The following is a 20,649-nucleotide window of genomic DNA, read 5'->3' as shown; positions in this document are numbered from 1 at the left end:
GGGTTTTTCAAAACAGATTTTCTCTCTGCCCACTGCCCTTAACCTGGCAGGTTAATGCATGAAATAATCTGTGCACAGAAATACAACAGATGTAGTACCTCAGTCATAATGTTGCATGCTTTGAGGTTTTTATGCATTTTTGTCTTTGAAGTTTCTGAACTTGCAGATTTCCTCTTTGCACCTTCTCTTCATTGCCATTGCTATAGGACACACACAAACCAAAGAAATTAGTTTAGACCTTTTCCTAGAGGTCAGAATTTACTAAAAGACTTATAGTTTAGTTGCGAACTCCTCTTAAAATTTAATGACTTAGTGCTGCTTTTTGTTAGGACATAAGAAAATGAAGTAAAGAGTCTTTGAAGCTCCTTCAGACTTCATAAATATTAACAGGCTCTGTAGTCTTCAGAGAGAGTAGGTTCTGGATGTTTTTCTTCACCTTAATAGTATGGTTTCATTTGCACAGTAAATCTTCTTGTCTTGACTGAACTGAAAGAGCAGTTATCAGATGCAAATCAGAAGTACTGTATTTGTGGGTGGGAGCACACTTGCTGGGTTTCCCCTTCTCTCTTGAACATCCAATCCTTTTCCTGGTGCATGCTCTGGGAGAAGTAAATTTAATTCCCTGGCTTACAAGATGAGGTCTTCAGAGGTGCTTAAATGATTGAAAACACAGGTTTTTTTGCATATGAGGGTAATGGAAGGTAAAGATTCACAACTTGTTCACTTGGATTGAAAAATCTTTTTTATTTGCATCTTGGTTCACTATATATGTTTAATAGTTGCCTGTGTTAATGAGGAAAAGAATCCACGGTAATATACTCTAAACTTGCCTTGAGAATACTTAAAATTGTCTCTAAGTTTAAAAACTAACTTTCATTTTAATAAAAACTGAAATTCCATTTAATTGCAGCTTCCTATAAATCCCGGGTTAGTGCAGAAGGTTTTCTGTGATGATCCATAAAGAACACTTCACCTGTAGACACATGTTAGATGAAGTTTGATGTGTTCTTTTAAAACCTAATCTAGGCATCTCATCGGTAATTAAAGAGAACTCATCTTTTTATTTTGCAGAATGATGGAATGGCTGAGGTTAGAAGGGACCTCTGGAGATACCTGATCCAAACCTTGGCTCAGGCAGAGCCAGCTAAAGGAGGCTGCTCAGGGAGAAGTACAGATGGCTTTTAAGTATCTCCAAGGATGGAGACTCCACAACCTTCCTGGGCAGCGTGTGCAAATTCTTAGTCACCTCGACAATAAGAAAAGTGTTTCTTGATGTTCAGAGAGAACTTCCTGTGTTTCAGTTTGTTCCCTTTACCTCTGCCTCCATCACTGGGCACCACCGAGCAGAGCCCAGCTCTGTCCTCTCTACACCCTCCCTTCAGCTTTTTATATACATTTATAAAATCCTCCCCTTGAGCCTTCTCTTCTCCAAGCTGAACAGTCACAGTTCTCCCAGCCTCTCCTCACAGGAGAGATGCTCCAATCCCTTTGCTGGACTATCTCCAGTATGTCCATGTATCCCTTGTGCTGGGGCCCACAGAACTGGGCACAATACTACAGTTGTGGCCTCATGTTTCCCAGAATGCTTTAAAAATAAGAAACTTCTGAAGTAAATTGTGCATGTGGTTTTTTTTGGATGAAGGTCCAAGAGGTCACTTTGGTGCTGTAAATCACTGATACAGCTTCTGAGTGCTTTTGCCTTTTCATAGGAGTTGATGTTCCTTGTTTAAAACACTTCAGCATTTTCCTGATCCTATCAGTGCAGGCTTTGACAACTCTTTTGACCTGTGATTAAGGGATTTATGACTAGGTTTGCTGGCTACACATGCCTAATAAGCATAACCATTGGATGCTGAGTCACATGGGGACGTGTTTTTGGGGCATGTTGATACAGACTTCTCTCTGAAACAGAGCTCATTGCAGCTTTATAATGAACGTGTGCTTACATTTGTGAGGGCACATTCCTGCTGTGGGCTGGTTTGGTTCTCCAGCAGCTACCCTCGTACTCTGTTGGGGCTGAGCTGCCTGGCCCGTGGGCAGCTTCTGCATAAGTGCATTTCCCCAGAGATGAGCCTGGAGGTGAGCAGCTGTCTGTAGACTTAACCGAGGGAAGGCTGGACGGATGCTGTGTGCGTATATGGGTAATTCTGCAGTTGATGTTAAATGCAGAAATTGTAAACAGGGGCTTTATTTTTAGGTCAACAGGGTTTCTATTTTTAGGTGAGCACTTCTAGGTGGAGAATAAAGATGTTGGTGTAATGCTGCTAACAGTGGTCATAGACAGGAGGCAGAGAAAACAAGAAAAAGGCATAAAGCACAAAATATCACTTTATCCTTGGGTTTTGCGTCAAAATCCTTGAGAGGGGTTGCTAACTTCTTTACCGTTAAGAGACCCTGTGTGTTAATGTAGGTATGTGTAGCTGGTTAAGATAGGACTTTTTGAAGGTTTTTAAAGAATATAGCAAAATCATGTGTAAAAAGCAGTTGGCAGTTGCTTGCCTTCTCTGTGTCCAAATACCGTGGTTAATAGGCACCTTTCAGATTTTCTTAGTATCCCCCGAAAAGTAACTTCACAACATGAGAGGTCTGTACTTACCTTAATTGGAAAGAACAAAAACATAATCTTCATGCTGGCCTAATGCATGCAATTAATGACTGAGTGCAATTAGTTTCCAGCTGCTAAAACTGTCTGACCAGATCTCTTGACAGGACTATCAGCAGTTTGTACTGGTAGCCAGCATTACTAATGCTTGGCATTTTACCATGTTGTAAAAGCCACTTGTTCCTTCAATATTCATGTCAGGTATCAGGGTTACTGACACACAGTACATATCAAATTCACTGGTTTGGAAACTGACCAATTTTCAGAGATCAAAAATTAGTACCGGGCTTTTCAGTGAAGGCTACAGACAGGCATCTTTAGATGCTCTCAAGGTAGGATTTAATTCATAAATTAAAGTTTATCATTTGCTTAAATTTTGAAAACTGACTTCTTAAGTTAGAAATGTGTATGAAAAAGCTGACTTCTTTAGGGAATTTTAGCTTTAGAGATACCTTCAGAAAAAAAGTCCTCCAGCCTCTCACTGTGTATTTTACTACCTGAGGGTCCACATTCCTACAGTCAGAAAATGGTTTGGATGTTTTTCTTTCTTTCTCTCTGGATCTCTTCTCTGCATTCCCAGGTGTGCACAGTAACTGCTTTAAAATACCTTGCTGCACTTCTCAAGGTTAAAAGCATGTTGTAATTCCTGGGAAGTGTCACGGGGCTGCAGAGAGGTGTGCAGATTTCTAGCTGTCAGCAGTTTTTCAGGAGTGTCATAGCCATAGGGGTGGGGAAATGTGAAGTGTCTAGAGAAGGATCTCTTAAAATGTAGGTGTTTTTTGGACTTCACTTTGAGTAGTCCCTGCTGCTGTGTTGCAAGCCTGATGAGGATATCATTTTTTCCCATGTTATTTTAGAGTCAGGTGATGCCTGTAGCTGTACAGCTTCAGGGACCCACCTAGTTGTGTTAGGACTGATGAAGGTGTCTTTTATAGATGGGCAATATGATGATTTGCTCTTGCAGTTAAGGGATGATATTTTTGTTGTGTTTTTTGAGGTTTAATAAACATTTAAAATTGTAAAGTGAGTGGTTGTTTCTCGCAGTGTCTAAGCCCTGTGATTTATTGTAATTTGCTCCAGATCAGAACCCAGCGAACTGTATGGTTGTGTGCTTTGGGTAAAGCTGCTTCCCATGACACTTCTGTAGTAGTGGGACCACTGCCAGTATCAGATTTTGTTCCAGGGATAACCCAGAAAATGGGCAAGTTTAAGCTTTCTGAATTGTCTGGAGAGAATGGGATGTCCACTTTGAGTCTTAGTGATCTTAGCAGCAGAGACCAGTCTGAAAATACCAATACCCCACTCTGGGAGTGCAGGGAGCAATAGCCTGGGCTCTTGAGCGCTTTGTGAAATGCACAACTATTGCAATGAGATACAGGGGAAAATAATACAGGGGAAAAAAAATAGCATTTTAAGCATCCAAAGATGAAATGCAGCATACCTTCAGTGTGGTATTCCTTGCAGTTACATAACCCTGATGAATGTGACCTTTACCTGATTCAAATCAAGTGCAAGATGATTTGTAATCCATGATCCTCTCTGAACTCATTTTTGTGTTAGGGGCTTTCTTCATCTGCTCTCTTTCTCACCCTTTCCCTTGTGAGACAGGGAGTAGTGCCAAATTATCATGTTGCCTGCATGTACCTTGCTGTATTGAGCTGAGGTGTTTGATTCCCAGCAGCTGCCATCCTGTTTGTGTGGAGCAAAGGTAAATGTGAAATGTGGAACTTAGGAGCAGTAAAACATCCAAAGCATCCTCACGGGACTTACACTACGATGTCTTTGGACTGATGGGATCATCAGGTAACAGTAGAAACCATCTCTGTAGACTTCTAAGTTTTCCATCACCCTGCAAGGATCATGTCATTGGAAGGAGTAGGAAAAAGCGCAGTCTGTCTGAAGATATTCTTTATGTAGTCTGACTTTTCAAAGCATTAAACCACTTGCAGGTGTTATTACAGTTAGATTAAGTTTATAATTCCTTGGACTTCTGCAGTGTTTTTATCCAATATCTCATACTCCTTTAAAAGCCAATCTACAAAGTAACCCAGAAAATAGCTCCAAGTGTCTATGGTCTCAGCAGCTCTGTGGCATCACCTGTGGTTGTGCAATGGGGAATGCCCTTCCCAGCAAGTCCTGAACAGTGTGGTTGGACACATTGATCCTTTAGGAGAACTTCCAGCTGCTACAAGGTGCTGTGCTTGAAAGATTTTCATCAGGTGTAAGAGCTTCCTGGAAACTTGCAGTAAATAAAACTAATGTCAAGAGTTTTCAAAACAGTGCAGAAATGGGATCTCTGTTCTCTTCCAGTTTATCTGGAGCAAGCCCTTTTCTGTTTGGAAGAAATGTTCTGTATACAAAAGTTTTTGATACTTTTGAAGGGTCTCAGCCTATTTTGAAAAACTTTGTCTTCCCTCCCTGGCAGAGTTGCTGGTGGGACTTATGATTGTAGATGCATTCAACAGCTCTTTTTACCTTCAGTCATGGGAATAATGTGGGATAATTCCAACTTCCCTAGAAAACTATATTAGGCAATATTTTTACAGCAAATAAACTTTTTGTAAAGCTACTTCTGCTTCTTTCCTGTGTCTTCCAGTAGCAATCTTTCCCCAGTTTGAGGGCTCTGCCAACAGATTGCCTCTAAACGCTGAATCACTTATCCCTCTTGAAAATAAATGAAGCACAAATACCATTTCTTGGAATATTTTACTGGAGGAATGTGGAATTTACTTTGTTTAGCAGTTTGATTTTGCTTGGTGAAGCTCTCTGGCCCTTGAAGTCCTCTTAAAGGAGAGCAAGGGCAGTATCTGCTTTTTGAGTATGAAACACTGGCTGACATTTTCAGTCCCATTTTCCTGGTGCAGTGCAAGCCTGGCTGTGTCCAATATCCACTTTGAGTTTCCCTTGGATGCATACAGCTAACCTGGTTTGAGACACTACAGGCATCTATTTAAAATGCATTTTGTGTTTTGTTGTTCATACTTTGAAATTGCATAAATATGGTTTTCTTTAGCAGTAAGCTCTAAGTATTAAGCTGTTGTCTGTGACTCATTAGTCTATTGTTGGTGACATTTAAATCATGGAAAATCCTTCCATGCAGTTTATATTCCTTATTGTTGAAGCAAACTACAGCTGTTTTACCCTGAAGGAGGCTTTCTTCTCATCTGGCTAAAAGTTCATAATAACGTCTGGGAGCTAATATGAAAGTACAGCAGACCTCATTCATCGAACAAAGTATTTCGTGTGCATATTTAACTGTTGAACTGTTGTGTTAGATGGGTTTTGAAAACGCTACACAGACTGACACAAAAAAAGTGTCTGTTTCCTTGCTTTTTTTACTTCCTCTTCTCATTTCAGAAGCTCCAGTGGAACAGTGTTTGTAGTTACACAGAGTGATGTTTTCTAGAACTTTCTAACCAGTGGTTTAGTTTCTATGGGTTAATACTACATTCTTGTGAAAGTCAGAAGGAAAGTCGGTTAAAGACACGTATACTTACTGGAAACACTATGAAGGGATTTGACCTTGAAGATGACTGAACGACCACAGATTGCTCAGTATCTGGAATGGGACATGTGTTTAGGAAACAGATGCTTTGCGTGGTTTTGCATGGTTTTGCGTGGTTTCTGAACCATGGAGGGAGCACCAGACACGAACTCTTGAGGTAGATCAGCTACAAGCGTGCAGGTTTTCATTCTTACAAGTTGATAATTAGAATAGCTTATTTTTGTTTTTAAATATGGACTTACTAGTAGGTTCAACTTCTAAAGTAAAAGTTATTTTGAAGAATGCAGTCATAACTAGCAATGTGATTATGGTCCAGTGTGCACCCTTGTGCAAGAATGCCAGTATGAATTGGTCTGACCTATTCTGTAGGCTTCTTAACTATATACCAAATCCAAAGACTTTTTTTTCTGTACGTATGTGAGCTCTTGGTCAAAGTTCTTAGTGCTGGTTATAATACAAATCCAAGCCAGCTTCCTGATCCTGCTGTCAGTTGTGATTCCTGGGCACTCAGAAACCTTCACACCTACTAGAAAAGAGTCTTCTAATTTGGAAGGACTTGCTTTCATGCCTGCCTCTTTTGAAGGAAGGGTTTTAGTAAGGAGAGGTTTTTATTTTGCTTGTTACAATACATCTTTTGAAAAGCCTGAAGTCCCTGGTATGGTGTGGGGCATCAAAGTTGAGTGCAGCAATTAAAAGCTAGAACAGTTCCTGACTAAAACTGCTGTTTAGTTTCTGAAGCTTTTGTACCATCCAATAAATAGAATGGTTTGGCGGTATCCGTAGGAGATGAGCTATCCTTTCATTGTGTATTTACAGCTTTTCTTCTCATGCTGAAGACAGCCGGTCCCTGTTACTTGTCAGCTCTTCTTCCAAGACTAAGGTGTTGTTTAGAGCAGAATCCCATTTTCAGCCGTCCAAGTCCCTGCTCAAGTTTAGTCTGTCTGCCTAGATCCTGCAGCTGGATGCAGGCTCCAGATGTCTACAACAAAGAAATCCAAATATATCATCTTTCTTTTCCCTTTTTTTTTCCCTTCACCAAATTTGATGTTTTGTAATTTGCTTTTGGGCATATATTGCTCTGTTGATCCCTAAATCATTCAAGAATAATGTGGTGTGACTTTTTCTTTTCTTTCTTTTTTTTTTAATTAAAAAAAAACTTCTATGCTGATCATGTAAGCTAGTCAGAGGTTAGTGGGAGTTCAGTTCAGTGGTTCCATCATATTCTGCAGTATTGAGTATACTTCTGACATTAATGCAAAAAGTCTTAGGATTCCAAGTTTCTGTGAATTTGAGAGACTGTATATGTTAAAACATTTGTGTATTATAAACAAAAGGCTTGATATCCCTATACTGGAATTTGAGCCTGACTTCTAATTCAGCTTTTGGGATGCTTCTTGGAAAGTGAAATCTATGGTTTAGGTTTTAAAATTCCAAGATTTAAATATGTGAATATTATTTAAGTAATTTGGAATAAGTTAGAGCTGGAAGAAATCCCAGTTAAGAAACTGACAGAAGTGCCAAAAGTGTTGCTCTGCCTTCATTTATACTCAGTCCCCACATTCTTTAAGGAGTTTTCATGAGGTCTTTGGAGGTCTGTGGGCGGTCTCTGGGCTTCAGCTGGTGACATAGCCTCAGTTTTAACGTGAGCCACCACTGGCTTCTCTGGCTTTGACTTGGAAAAACACCAAACCATTTGGAAGGAGTGGTTGGATGAAGAGAGGTGGGATCTCTCCAGAAATCTCCTTTGTGGACTGAGGCAGCTGTGAAATGGGCCCAGCTGAAGTGGTTTTATGGTGGCAGGTAGGTGGATGGGTGCAAGGACTGTGGCTCCCTCCCTCCCTGCTCCTTGCTTCCCAGACATGAGTGCCTGGAAAGATACAGGCTGTGTACATGGCTCTCTGCCTCCGAGTACTTTGACCTTTGGACCCTTATCATTGCCAGCTGAAGTGTCAGCATGGCATAAATAAGTCAGATCAAGGAGTGTGATTCTGGCCCTCTTCCCAGCCTTAGAGACAGATGTAAATGCCATCCTCTAGCTGGCTTTTAACTTGTTTAGTCTGATTGAAATGATGACTGATATAATCTTATTTCTTGTCGTTTGGTTTCTTCACTTTGTTACTAAACTGTCTTCTGCTATCTTTGTGTTAATTTAAATCTATTTTGAGTCTGAAGGCTCAACATGTGCCAGGTTGCTATTTGCTGTCATTGGGTTTGGATTATTTTAGCAGCCTGACAGGCTTTGCGTTGTATCTGTGACATTTTGAGACAAGAAAGTACTGGGGTTTTTTTTTTGTAATAGAGCATGCAAAAAGTATGGTAATTTAGAGTGCTTTTACAGGCTTGGTTAATAAACCAAAAAGCTGATCCATGAAGTGCAGGCACCATTGGATTCATGTGTTACCCCATGTTTGGGATCAAACAGACTGATCTGGCAGAGTTATTTTTTTTTCCTTTTCCATGTGTTCAGTACATCTCATGTTGAAACCTGGTGGAGAACTTGCTAGTATGGCTGTTTCAAGAGAGAAGCTGGCTTCTCTTGTGAGAAATGCCACTTAGCATACATAAATACTTTGGTGGTGATGCCAGCAGCAGGTTCCCCCTCTGCAGAGAAGTGTAGTTGGGTTTGTTGATATGCCCTGCTTTATTTAAAGACTTGCTCTAAGATAATCTTGTTCCATTTGTTTCAAGCAGCTTCAGAAATGTTGCTGTTAGCTCATGTGCATAACTTTCTGTCCTCTACAGTTATGAGGCAATAGAATATGAGAAGCACCATTAAAATGTTAATTTTTTTTACAAATACGAGCAAATTAGTATGAATAGATACACTTACGGTCATAACCTCAGCTGTTTGGTTCATTGTTAGGAAGAGGCTTTGTATCTTTCTTACAGATATATGTAAAGCATAATTTCTGTGTTTCCTTGAAATTATGGATTTTTTTTTCTATAGTTTTCCTTGACTCTATTCGTGCTTTAAGGAAGCCTCAAAATTGCTCATAGAATGTGGTCACACATCTCCATCTTTTGTCCCTGTTCCTGTGCCAGCCATGCGTGTGTGCCAGGCTGCTCCAGGTGGGGAGCTGAGCTGCTCTGTGTGTTTGTGAAGATGAGCGGGATATGATTGCTGGCTGGAGTTCGTTTCCAGCAGTGCTGAGTGTCTTGAGTGATGAGTTATTTTGGTTTTGTTTGCAAAATGAAATAGGTTTTGTCAACTAATAAAATTTGGGAGAAAATACAAGAATGCATGGGAAACTTCAGTAATGTCTTTTTTTTTTTCCCCTCCCTCCCTCCCTCCCTCCCTCCCTCCCTCCCTCCCTCCCTCCCTCCCTCCCTCCCTCCCTCCCTCCCTCCCTCCCTCCCTCCCTCCCTCCCTCCCTCCCTCCCTCCCTCCCTCCCTCCCTCCCTCCCTCCCTCCCTCCCTCCCTCCCTCCCTCCCTCCCTCCCCCCCTCCCTCCCCCCCTCCCTCCCCCACCATTCTTTCTGAGGTTATTCTGCTTGCTCATAGGCTGTGGTCCCCATCTGTACCTATTGGTGGGGTGAGGGGACGTACTTTGCTCAGCCTCACCTCCATACTTCTCCATCAGTTGCCTATTTAACTCTCACTGCAGCTGAGCATCTCTGGCAGCCTTTTCCTGGGCTGGACTGGTGTCCATCTTCAATCCTCTTCTTGGAGCAGTTAGTGGTATCACCCAAACTGGCTTTTTTGACAGCAGTTGATACTACAGGCAGAGGTTGCTGGGAAGGAGTGTGGAGGAGATACCCAGACAACAGCTGCTTCTTGGAAGAATCAGGTTTCATAGCAGAGATTTCTACTGAGTTTTATTGTCCAAAGCATTTTGAAGTCAACACGTGAACTGAAAGAGATGCAGTTCTGGCAGAAGCCCTGAGCAGTTTACTCAACAACAGAGCTAACTTGCAGGATTGTGGTTCTATTCCTTAGGGATCTAGTTTCTCACAGGACTGTACCCTCTGCTCCCTGGTATGACTATACTAGCTGGGGGTTTTGTTTTTGTTTTTTTTTTTTTTTAAATTTAGGATTTCTATTGTAAGCATGGGGACAAAGAACAGATATTCTGGTTCCTGTGGGAATGATGCAGTTTGAAATGTGAGAGAATAGAGGTTTGCTCCTGTAAGGAAGATTACCTTGAGCAGCAGGGCCTTTCAGTCTGGAGCCTGCCATTTCACTGGGTTAATTATTTAAACAAGTAATTGCAGTTCAGATATCAAAACCGTGTTTCGGGTACAGTGATTTCTTTCTTTTTACAGCAAATGTAACAGCAGTGCAGTTGGACTTACATAAAGGGTTGCAGTCAGGAGCAATGCAGGAGGGGTCTGTGATAACTAGAGACCAAGTTCAGTGCTTTCCTGTGCCACACAACTTCCCCTGCTATTTCCTGACTCTTCTATGTGGAGTAAAATATCTCTCTCATCTTTTGACAAGCTGTGTGGGTGGACTGAAGGAGGCTCTTTTCCAGAGTGCTGATTTCCAGCAGAGCTGCTGTCAGTCTGGTGGGAACTTGACCTTGACTTTTTTACTCTGTGGTAAGATTTCAAGGAATAGTTTATATGGCTTTTACAAGTGGCTGTATAGTACAGACAGTGCCAGAAATTAAGCTGATGCCTGAAGCCAGACTTAATGTATAAAACCTGATCTTTCTGTGGTACTCCTTCATTTAACTTAGTCTGATAAATCCCATGTTCGTGTGTTGTGCCTGTCCTTTTACACATTATTTATTCAAGTTTTTACACAGTATGTTATGCCCCTACATTTAGAGGTTGACATGATGAGTAATTGTAACACTGAAAACTTGTGTAATTCATGGTGTATTCTAACTTTTTTCCCCTTCCCTCTCTTGCGAACTTGTAACACAAAGTTTAGAAGCATTTCCAGGTTTTTGTCAGGAGAAAGGGACAAGGAATAGAATGAGCAGCAGCTCTGCTTCTTCCATGGAAATGTCTGTGATTTGGGGATTATACACATTCTTTGTAAGCTCAGGGCCAGTATATAGTAAGGAAATAAAATATTCTGAATTATATTGATGGTTGTAATTGGCATGTGCTAGCTATGTCTTTGTAGTTCTTCATGAACTACATGAAGAACATGAACATGAACATGAACTACATGGAACAGCAATGTTGTATTTATCCACAAGGGGTGAAGTTAAAAATCTTTAATGCATTAACGTTATGTTTATAACTGTGTAGCAGTTGGAGAGCTACTGGTGTTTGATAAAATGCTCAGTTCTTTTCCTCAGCCATGTATGTCTTTTGATTTTTGTAGTCAGCATAACTGAAACACTTGATTTTTTTGCAACATTCACATTTCAGAAGGTTGATGAATTCTCAGATCAGCAGTAAGATAGTCGAAACTTGGAAGAACAAGTTGCAAAGTGTTGTACACAAAATTACTGCATCTTGGGAATCTCTCACTGAACACTTGGATCCGGATGGTTTCACATTAACTGGATACTCATAAAGTTCTGGTGTCGGCTTCTACTGGATTGTCTCCCTAAATTGAGGGAAGACCCTCAAAATAGACCATCTTGCTGTACTCTGGCCCTTAGTCTTGTTCTCAGTGGAGTACCCCGCTAGGTATGTGATTTGGGCAGTATGAACCTGGCCCTGTGCTTTCGTAATGTCAGAAAGGTAGGGGGTTCCTTTTATCACTGCATATGTAACACAGCACTTGTAGGTCTGGGGTTCTTTGCCTGTTAGCTTGAGTAATTCCTTTTGTATGGCCTTGCCCTGAAATGGTGTTGCACAGGAGGCTTGGCACTGTGACCAAGGGGAAGTGTTTCTCACATGTGCAAGGTGCAGAGGTTGGTGAGGGCTGGGCTTCTCGTGAGCGCTGGTTGTGCTCTCACAACCAGCTGTGCTGTGGGTGTACGTGAACAGCGGAGATTCGTCAGGCTGCCGTCCTTAGAGCTGTGTCCTGCTTCACATGGGTACATCTTTGTTTATAGACACAACAAACAAAGAGGAGTGCATGGACATTTTTCAAAACTGGACAATGCTATGTACCTTGGCTCTGTTTTCATAGATTGCTGAGTGAGCTATGATCAGACACCCTGAGCTGATGAGGTACTTATTTCTGAGAGTCCTCTCGAAAAGATACCTTGGAAAGCTGTTCTCAAAGTATCTTTTCACACTTGCATTGCAGCTCATTTCTACAGTGTACTTTTTCTTAGCAGTACCTTCATTTTCTGTTTTATCTGTGGTTGCCCTCTGAAGATGACAAACATACAGTGGAGATAATGAAAAACTTGGCATCAAGTAACTTAGTAACTTGCCCTTTTTTAACTTGAAGGGATAGAATCAAAATTGTTCAGAGCTGGCAGGGCTCACACTTTTTCTTAATAGTCAGTAATTACGTTCTTAATAAACTTATTAGTCTGCATAAGATGCTCCTACCAGTATATGTACTTCTGACTTTAAAATTTATTTTAAAGTAGATTGTAAAAGACCAGCATTATTGTGAGTGTCCTGTCAAGTTAGACTTGTTGCAGTTTCCATTTGAACAGTGGAAGAGGAGATAAATGCAGTGACAGCTTAATCTTACCCTGTGTTGTGTCCTGTCCTTCTCCCCCATTTGTCACCCCCATATCTCTGTTTTTATAGGCAGAAGTTGTGCTTGCTTAGGGCAGCACTTGTTGTGTGTCCCAGCTTCTTACCTGCTGGAAGCCCTTCCAATTCTGAGCTGCCTGAACCTTCTTCTATGCAGAGGCTTTTGCTAAACTGGTGATGTTCATCTTCCTGTCTGCACCCTCAGCTCTACCCTGACTAGTAGACAAAACTCAGAGCAAGGAAGCAGAAAAAAGCCTTTTGTCAATGCCAAGCTGTGACAAACTCTTCCCTGTCCTTCAGAGTAGGGACTGAAGCTCTGGCATCCAATATCTGAAATGTGCCTTGTGGCAGCTTCGTGAACACTGTCTTTAGGGTGAAGCTTTGCAGTTGTTTAACCTCATTTAAGTGCAGGTGGCTGCTGTAAAAGGATGCTTTCTCCCTCTGCTCACCACCACAAACATTTTCTGTGTGGGAGTAGCAAAATCTCCCAATAGTCTGTGCTTTCCTGAGTGAGACTGCATCCCTCTCTGCTCTGATTAGACTGACCTTGCCAGAAAACAAACACAAAAATTAGCTGCTCAGCAATGAGCTGATAAACTGCATGAGTGATCAAATGACATAAAGGTTGTGGCAGAAATTATGGGGTTGCTCCCTCTGGTGTCAGCCTGTGATCTAGTGGGCTTCAGGCTTTGCTGGGCTCCTTTGGGATTGGGATGGGAACACAGCAGGGAGAAAGGAGGACCCAGTGGGTGACCAGGAAGGGACAAGTTCATGTCAGCAATAGCCTTTATCGTGACATGCCATCCCATACCACAGGATATCTGTCATGGCTTGAGCTGGTGGCTCCTTCAGTCCATGCATGCTGCTGGAGATCCTCTCTGCAGGCACAGTCTTCATGCAAGGCTTTTTGTGCAGCTCTTCTGGTGGCATAGTCAGTGTCTCACTTTTATTTTCTCCTGCACAGGCGCCCTGAGGAAAAATGAGTTTTATCTTCCTTCTTGGGAGTTAAAATTGTCAATTTACAGACAAATTAATTTAGCAAAGCTTGCTAATTTCAGGTTTCACAATGAGAGATAGAGGTTTCACAATGACAGAAGTGTGCATGGTGGCTATGATAGCAGAAGAGGTGTTAGGGTAAGTGGGGAGTTAAGGGCAAAGATACTCAGTGGAAACAATTACTGCCTTTTGTTCCTTGACACATTGGGTACAATCTGGATAGGTAGGTGTGTGTGTGGTAGGTTTTGGATTTTTATTTTTTTGTGAACCAGTCCACCCACAGTTTTCCAGTGGTGGTGAAGTCAAGGCCCCCAGTTTCAGCTCTCTTGGACACTGAGCAGCAGCTGCCCCTTCTCCATCCTTCTGTGGAGGGTCACTGGTGCTGCTGTCTCTGGCTGACTGAAGGGCCAGTCCCCAGCCAGGTGCTTGAGGGATTAAGGTCTACAACTGTGCAGGAGCTGAGCAGCTCATTTTGGGAATGTTTGCATTAACATTTTTGCCAAATATGTGTGACGTACTGTCTGAGGAAGGGACAGAAGAGAACCCTACAGCCCCAAGCCACCATGTTCTGTCTCCCCTCTTCCCCCAACCCTTTTGTTTGCAGCAGCCAAGCTGAAGGTTTTGAAGACAAGTCACTTTTACTGTGCAGTCCTGATTTGTCTCCCAGGGAGCTTAATGCCGTGAGCTGAATGACTCGTTACTCTCTTTTTTGGGGAAAAAAGATAGATTTTAGCGTAATGCATATTCATGAAGCCGCATTATGGTTGCTGTGACAACCTCACCAGTCGAGGTCTGTATGTTGAACTTCCTTCTCCAGTCCCCATATTGAACCATAGAACATGTTACACAGCTCTCCACTTTTTGCTTCCTCCCTTCCTCCTCCCAGTCGGTGGACAATTCAAATTGTTTGAGTTGATGCTTAATTAATAGCTGCATCTGTTTAAGTCTGCGACACCAAAGCACAACTTCCTGGTGGTTTCCAAACTCTGTTAACTGAGTGTTTCTTTGCTGGGAGTCTATAACCCAGAGAAAGTGATTCTGGTGGGTTTTTTTTGTTCATCTCCCTTCAAACTTGAAGGCAAAATAATCCTGAGTTATCCTGAGTTACTAAGCATAATGTTTCTTCAAAGGTAGCCTGATAACTTCATCCATCATGAATAAAACAACCCTCCAGAGTCCATCCCCCTAGTCTATCTAGTCTATCCCTGTCTAGTCTAGTCTGTTCCTAGAGTTTTAAGGACTCCTGGCCCTGAAAGGAGGTTTTAGTAGATGTTACTCAAAACCAGAAAGGAGTTTGTTCTGGGTATGTTATGACTCTGAAGCCAAGGGTGATGTAATTGGAGGAAGACTTGACCAGACTGTGACGCTGAGGCAGGGAATATTATTTCAGGATGGACCTGTTGTGATGAGTGTGGGGAGAGCTCAGTTTGAAGACTCGTTTGCATGTTTGTTGATGTCAGAAATTGAGGGCACTTGCGCAATGCATGTAATTTTCAGACAGTGTTTGTAAGCTGCTCTTGGCCAATCCAAATGAATGTTTGGCCCAAAGTATTGCAGTCTTGGTTTCCAGTGACAAATGATGACATCATTCTATACTGAGAACCTAAAATGTTGTATTGTCCTGGATGACCTCAATCTCATATTGGGGCTGTTCATGAAAGGGCTGTGTTGAGTGTGAGTTCTGGCCCTTCTGTCTGCTAAATGTCCTTGTTGAATCAAGTTTAATGTAAAGTTTTCTTGAAAGGTGCCAACTTCACCTTTACAAAACCATTCCCTGTTGTTCAGCAAGAGGTGCTGTGGGTTAAGTTCAGCTTTCTTCACGGATGTGAGCCTTCTGGAGAGTAGTTTGGGAAAAGTCTATGCACAGGGGGAAGAAAAGTATCCTTTTTTTTTTACCCTGTGCTCTAGGATGACCCTGCTGGAGTAAGGAGGTTGGACCAGATGACCCACTGTGGTCCCTTCCACCCTGACCCGTTCTGTGATTCTGTGAAAAGCTGAGCAGATGAGGAGCTCTCTAGCGCAGTTGATCTTTCTCTGGTTAGTTTCTTAAATATTAATGAGTACGAAATGTTCAGAAAGTGACTTGAAATGAGATTCCATTCATTAAAATGAGAAATTGGGGGGAAAAAAATCATGTAGCAAGAGGGAACTTTTTGCACAGAACATTATACAGACAACTCTGCATCTGTATTAGGCTTAGATATACTCGTTTTTCCATCCAGTTTCAGTTAGACATGTCTAGAAAAGAATGCACCAAGCTTAATTTTCAGTGTATGTGGATGGATTGAATTTGTCTTGTGTTACTGCTCTCACGTCAACTCTCAGGATATTATTCAGGAGCATTTCAGTGTAGAAGTAATACCAAAAGTCATCCTGATACTTTCCACGCCCTTGGTTTGCACATCCCTTCCTCATGATAAGACCAAAATGTCCTGGTGTTGACAACAACGTCTGTATTTGTTCATCCACACAGCCTGGCTTTTCTTGAATATCGGGGCTCTTATGTTGGACTTCTGCAGAAATGTATTTTGAGAATGAAAGAAAATATGAAGGAGATGGAATGTAAAGATGAGAACTAGGGGTATGCTAGATTTTCAGGTCATCTACAGCTTTCTGAAAAGCTGTTTTTCTACTAAAATGAGCACGAGTGCTTTGAAGGTTACTGTACTGTGTCATAGTCTTGTAGGGCCTTTTTGACCTGGGATGCAATTCATCCATGATGTTTTAAGTGGTTTCTCTGTTTGTTTTCCCTCAGGCTCCAGACTAACACTTGCTGAGTCAATGCTGTTTGACTTGGTGTAGCAGGTTTGTGTTTTGTTAACAGCTAAGGAAAACTGACTGAACCCTCTGTTGCGAAGCAGGGCCCTTTCTCTAAAAAGTGCACGTGAAGGTTTAGCTGTTCTGTCCCTGCCAGGTCTGCCAGGCCACAGACTATACTTGTGTAAAAACTAAATGCAATAACAGAAAACCAAAACGTAAAAACTACTTGTAGGAGACTCTGGGGTGGGTTAAGGCAGCTTTCAGACAGCAGTGGTGCATTGGGTACTGCACTTTCCTGAGTTCCCTTGGCATCCCAACCCCTTCCACGTTCATGCAGGAGTAGAAATGGGGTAGCAGTGGCACGAAGGGGTGGGAGGGCTGTTCCTGTCCACAGGAACACATCTCATAAACAAGTCCCCCCACATGGCAGGGGTGGCTGTCAATATTCCCTGGAAGCTGGTTTCTGCTTACTGAAGCCTCTCTATAAATGTAGGCTGAAAAATTTCTTGTAAGTCTCTTTATGATTTTTATGTGAAAGTTTGGGAAAACTTGATTTTTCTGTTATTTATAAATTTGGAATGTGAGTGTATGTTGATTTTGCTTTTTGTGTCTTGATATATTAATTTAAAATAAAGATCTGACAGTTGTTTGAGAGCTTTACATATTAGGTCACAATAAAGTTATCTCTTCCCTGGCCCTCTGTAAAAGCAATAAAGCTTCAGGCTTGAAGGAATTGCGTTAACTGGTAGATATTAATGCCAATTAAAAAGAAAATCTCTAAAGGTTATTTTAGCTAGGAGGCTTTTTAAGCATGGAAAAAATAGACGTTTTCCACTTGATTATTGTCACATGTATGACAGTGTTGGGAAATGGCAGTGTGTAAAATGCATGGAGTTAAAATACTTGTATTTTTATTAGAGTGTTATAGTATTTGTTGATGGTTAGTTTGAAAGCAGAGTGAGATGTGGATCTGCCTTTGCACTCTGAGCTCCTCATGTGCAGAGGTGCATGGTGGTTTTGATGTAGTGGGTATGGGGAGTTCCTAGAAACAGCTTGAAACTCACAGCTGAACCAGCTGAGCTCAGAATGGGTATTTGGGTAGGGATGGGTCCAGGATAGGTAGCTGGGAGAAGGTGAAGGATGAATAGCTATGATGGTGAAGCAAGTGGTTTGATACTTAGTTACTAGTTACTGTATTTTACAATAAATCTAATTCTAGTTAAGATTCTGGTCTTTCATTTTACAAAAGCTTCCTCAAGCTTATCTAAATTTGATTCAAGTCAGTTGGAATACAGAATCTCCAAGAATCTTTTTTTCTAGTGAAACTGCTGAAATGTCACCATGAAAAAAAAGTTGCTGGTTGCAGGAACAGGCTGCTGACATAAAAAGCCTGTCTTAAATCCAGCATTTGGCTGGAGGCCAGATAATGAGTTTTCATAGAAGCTTGTTGGCAAGCTTACATTTCTGCTTAGGTTAATGTAAAGTAACTGTAAGTAATTTGGGAACCTGGTACATGCAAAACAATTTTTAGACAAAATGATCTTATTATTTTTAAATTTTAACTGAAAATATTTTTATAAACCAGCTTCTTTTACTTCAAGCACTTTAGAAATGCCTTGGAGTGTGTTTCTCTACTATGTCCTCTTCTAATGGTTAACCTACTGAATAATCCTTTAAAAATATTAACCCTCATAGCATATTGTCAAATCAGAATTTATGCTGACTTCATTCAGTGGAGTGATTTAATTAAAGGTTTGCCTTTTAAAAAGTCTATATGGTAACATACGTAAGGGTAAATCATCAGCTTTTTGATTAAAAAAAAAACCATGTAGATGTAGATGTTCATGGGTAATCTGTTGGCCAGGTTATTCTGTAACCTAAGGCTAAAATGCATGAACCATCCTAGGATGAGAATGGAGTTCAGTTTCCCAAAATGGTGCCCATCCCTGGCAGTTATGCCAATAGGCCTTTTCACTGTCCTTGTGGCTTTTTCAGTCTTCATTCAAAGCTTGATGGTAAGGGCTGGAGATGGCTTTGTCTCAAGATGTTTTGGATGCTTCTCATTTCTTACGTGTGATAAGTGAATATGAATTTATGCTAAGGGAAAGAAAGCTGAATTCTGATCTTGAACCATCTGTGGAAGTGCTGGATATACCAGGCTATAAAAGATGTCCAGATGCAGCCCTGGTCTTTGAGGAGCAGTGGATAAATGTGGTTTTAACAGGAGGATGCTGAGGACTCCTCTTTCTGTCCAGGACAGCAGTGCTCATCTGCAGTAACTGTTCCATCTCTAAGAGGGATTGAGAAGATGAGGGATGCATGTTTGTCCTCCATCATTATGGACTGATGGCTGCCAACCATGCCAGAAAAGAAGTAACACTCTGCCATGTTTTGTTATTCCCATGCATTGCTGTGTCATCAGCAGTGACATGATGAACAGACAGGATTTGGTTTCCAGCTGCTTTGCTGTAGGTCTCTTACATGGTATGCAAATCCGGTTGAACATAGATGGAGATCATTGTGATGGGAGAGAGAGCGATACAATTGTACTGGTGCTTATCAGAGATTTAAACTTCCCTCATACCATTTGTTCCCTAGTTGCTATTAATAGTAGGGCCTAGAGATATTTCTGGATGTGATAGCTGACAAGTTTCTTCATCAAATAGTCAATGAATGAGCAAGAAGTGTTTCTATTTTAAGCATAGCTCTGACAAGTAAAAGAACTTCAAAGAATAGCTGTTCTTAGAAAATAACCTTGGTGTGAGTTATCACAAGTGTTTCTCTATAAGTAATAGATTAAACACAGGGTTACAACTTTAAGCATCTCTGATAAAGGAAGAATTTTGTGTTTTTTTATTTTTTGCCAGCTGTACTGTAAGGGGTTTGTGTTAGTTTAAAACTTCTGGGTTTAATTGAAAGGTGCTAATAAACCTTGGCAGAAGTGCAAACGAAGACATACTTGAAGGAATGATCTGGTTTGAACTTGGTGTGAATAGTCACTGCTAAAGTGTTAGGGTAAGTGGAGAATCCATATGGAAAGTTGAAGAGCTCTGTGGAAAAGAGATTTGTCCTAGGGAATGAGAATTGCCTTAGGTGCAAAGGCTGTGGTAGCAAAAGATTTTTCTATCTTGCTCTTTATTTTTCCTCCTGAAGTGACATGTGTCTGAATTCCAATTTACCTTTGCACTTTCATCTCACCCCGTTGTCTGGGATAATGTGCCACGGAGCTAAGCATGACTTCTAATGAAGAGGATGGTAGCGCTGACCATAGAGGACAAAAGGGTAGTACCAGGAACAAGTGCCTCAAAATAAATTTCAAAAAATCCATTTGCTAGAGCATGGCATCATACTCCAGATGAATCTGTGTGCTGAAATAATAGTGGCTGTTTTGTTATAAACTGACAGAGCAGGGACTTGCTGGAGTGACAAGATCAAGGAACTAACTGTTGGGTTTGCCTTTTTTTTTTGTTTAAAGATGGAGCTTGGGACCTTTGGTACAGTGTGATTCATTGAATGGGACCAGTTTGGCAAGTCTGGTTTAAATCAGAAATTATACAGTGCAGTGTCTTGAAAACCTGTGATTACAATGAGGTTACGCATATAAATTGAGCTTTCTTCTGTTGTCTTTTAAAAAGCAAAATGTTTCTCCTAGTGAAATTTCAGGGGTATACAAGATAGTCAGTTGTGGCAATTTTAAGGATTTTGGCAGTGTGTTTGAATATGATTTATGGGTCTGTTACAGCTGTCTAACTTTTGGTGAAATCTTCTGCATGGATCTGTCTTTGGCTTTTTTCAGTTATCCCTTGGTACTTCCTGTTTTCTTAGCCTGAGGTTGTAGTGAGATATGATAGCATCCTTACTCTTTTGCTCTGGTTTGTCCAGGAATTTAAAAGTGTGTGAAGCTTAGTGGATTTTCCTGTTTTTGATTAGAAGCATCACAAATTGAAGAATGTTGGCTTATCAGCTAAACTTTGTTTTTGTTTCAAGTAACCTGTTAGGAACTGACTTGCTAATCTTCCTTTGGAGTGCAAGTTGTTAGTTTCTGCCTATTCTGACTTGCTTTAAAAACTGCCAGGAGAGAGAGGCCATGATAGTTTGGGAAGAACGTAAATGATCAGCTACTGCAAACCAAACCATGCATCTCCTACATGGTGGAAAAAATGCCTGTTAAAAAGCTAAGCGTGTTTTTCCTCCAGTGGCATTTGGAACTTGAAAGGTGGAAAGG

General features: G+C 41.2%; 1 protein-coding gene across 2 annotated transcripts in view; it reads left to right on the top strand.

Moving 5' to 3' along the window:
• The window catches only part of LOC131573169 (GRAM domain-containing protein 4), a 75,466-nt gene that overhangs the window by 3,546 nt on the left and 51,271 nt on the right, over nucleotides 1-20,649 (top strand). The window lies entirely within an intron of this gene.

This window comes from Poecile atricapillus, chromosome Z, assembly GCF_030490865.1.
Source record: "Poecile atricapillus isolate bPoeAtr1 chromosome Z, bPoeAtr1.hap1, whole genome shotgun sequence".
Classification (NCBI taxonomy): Eukaryota; Metazoa; Chordata; class Aves; order Passeriformes; family Paridae; genus Poecile; species Poecile atricapillus.
Note: the sequence above shows the minus strand (reverse complement) of the source record. Positions and strands in the feature narration are given on the sequence as shown.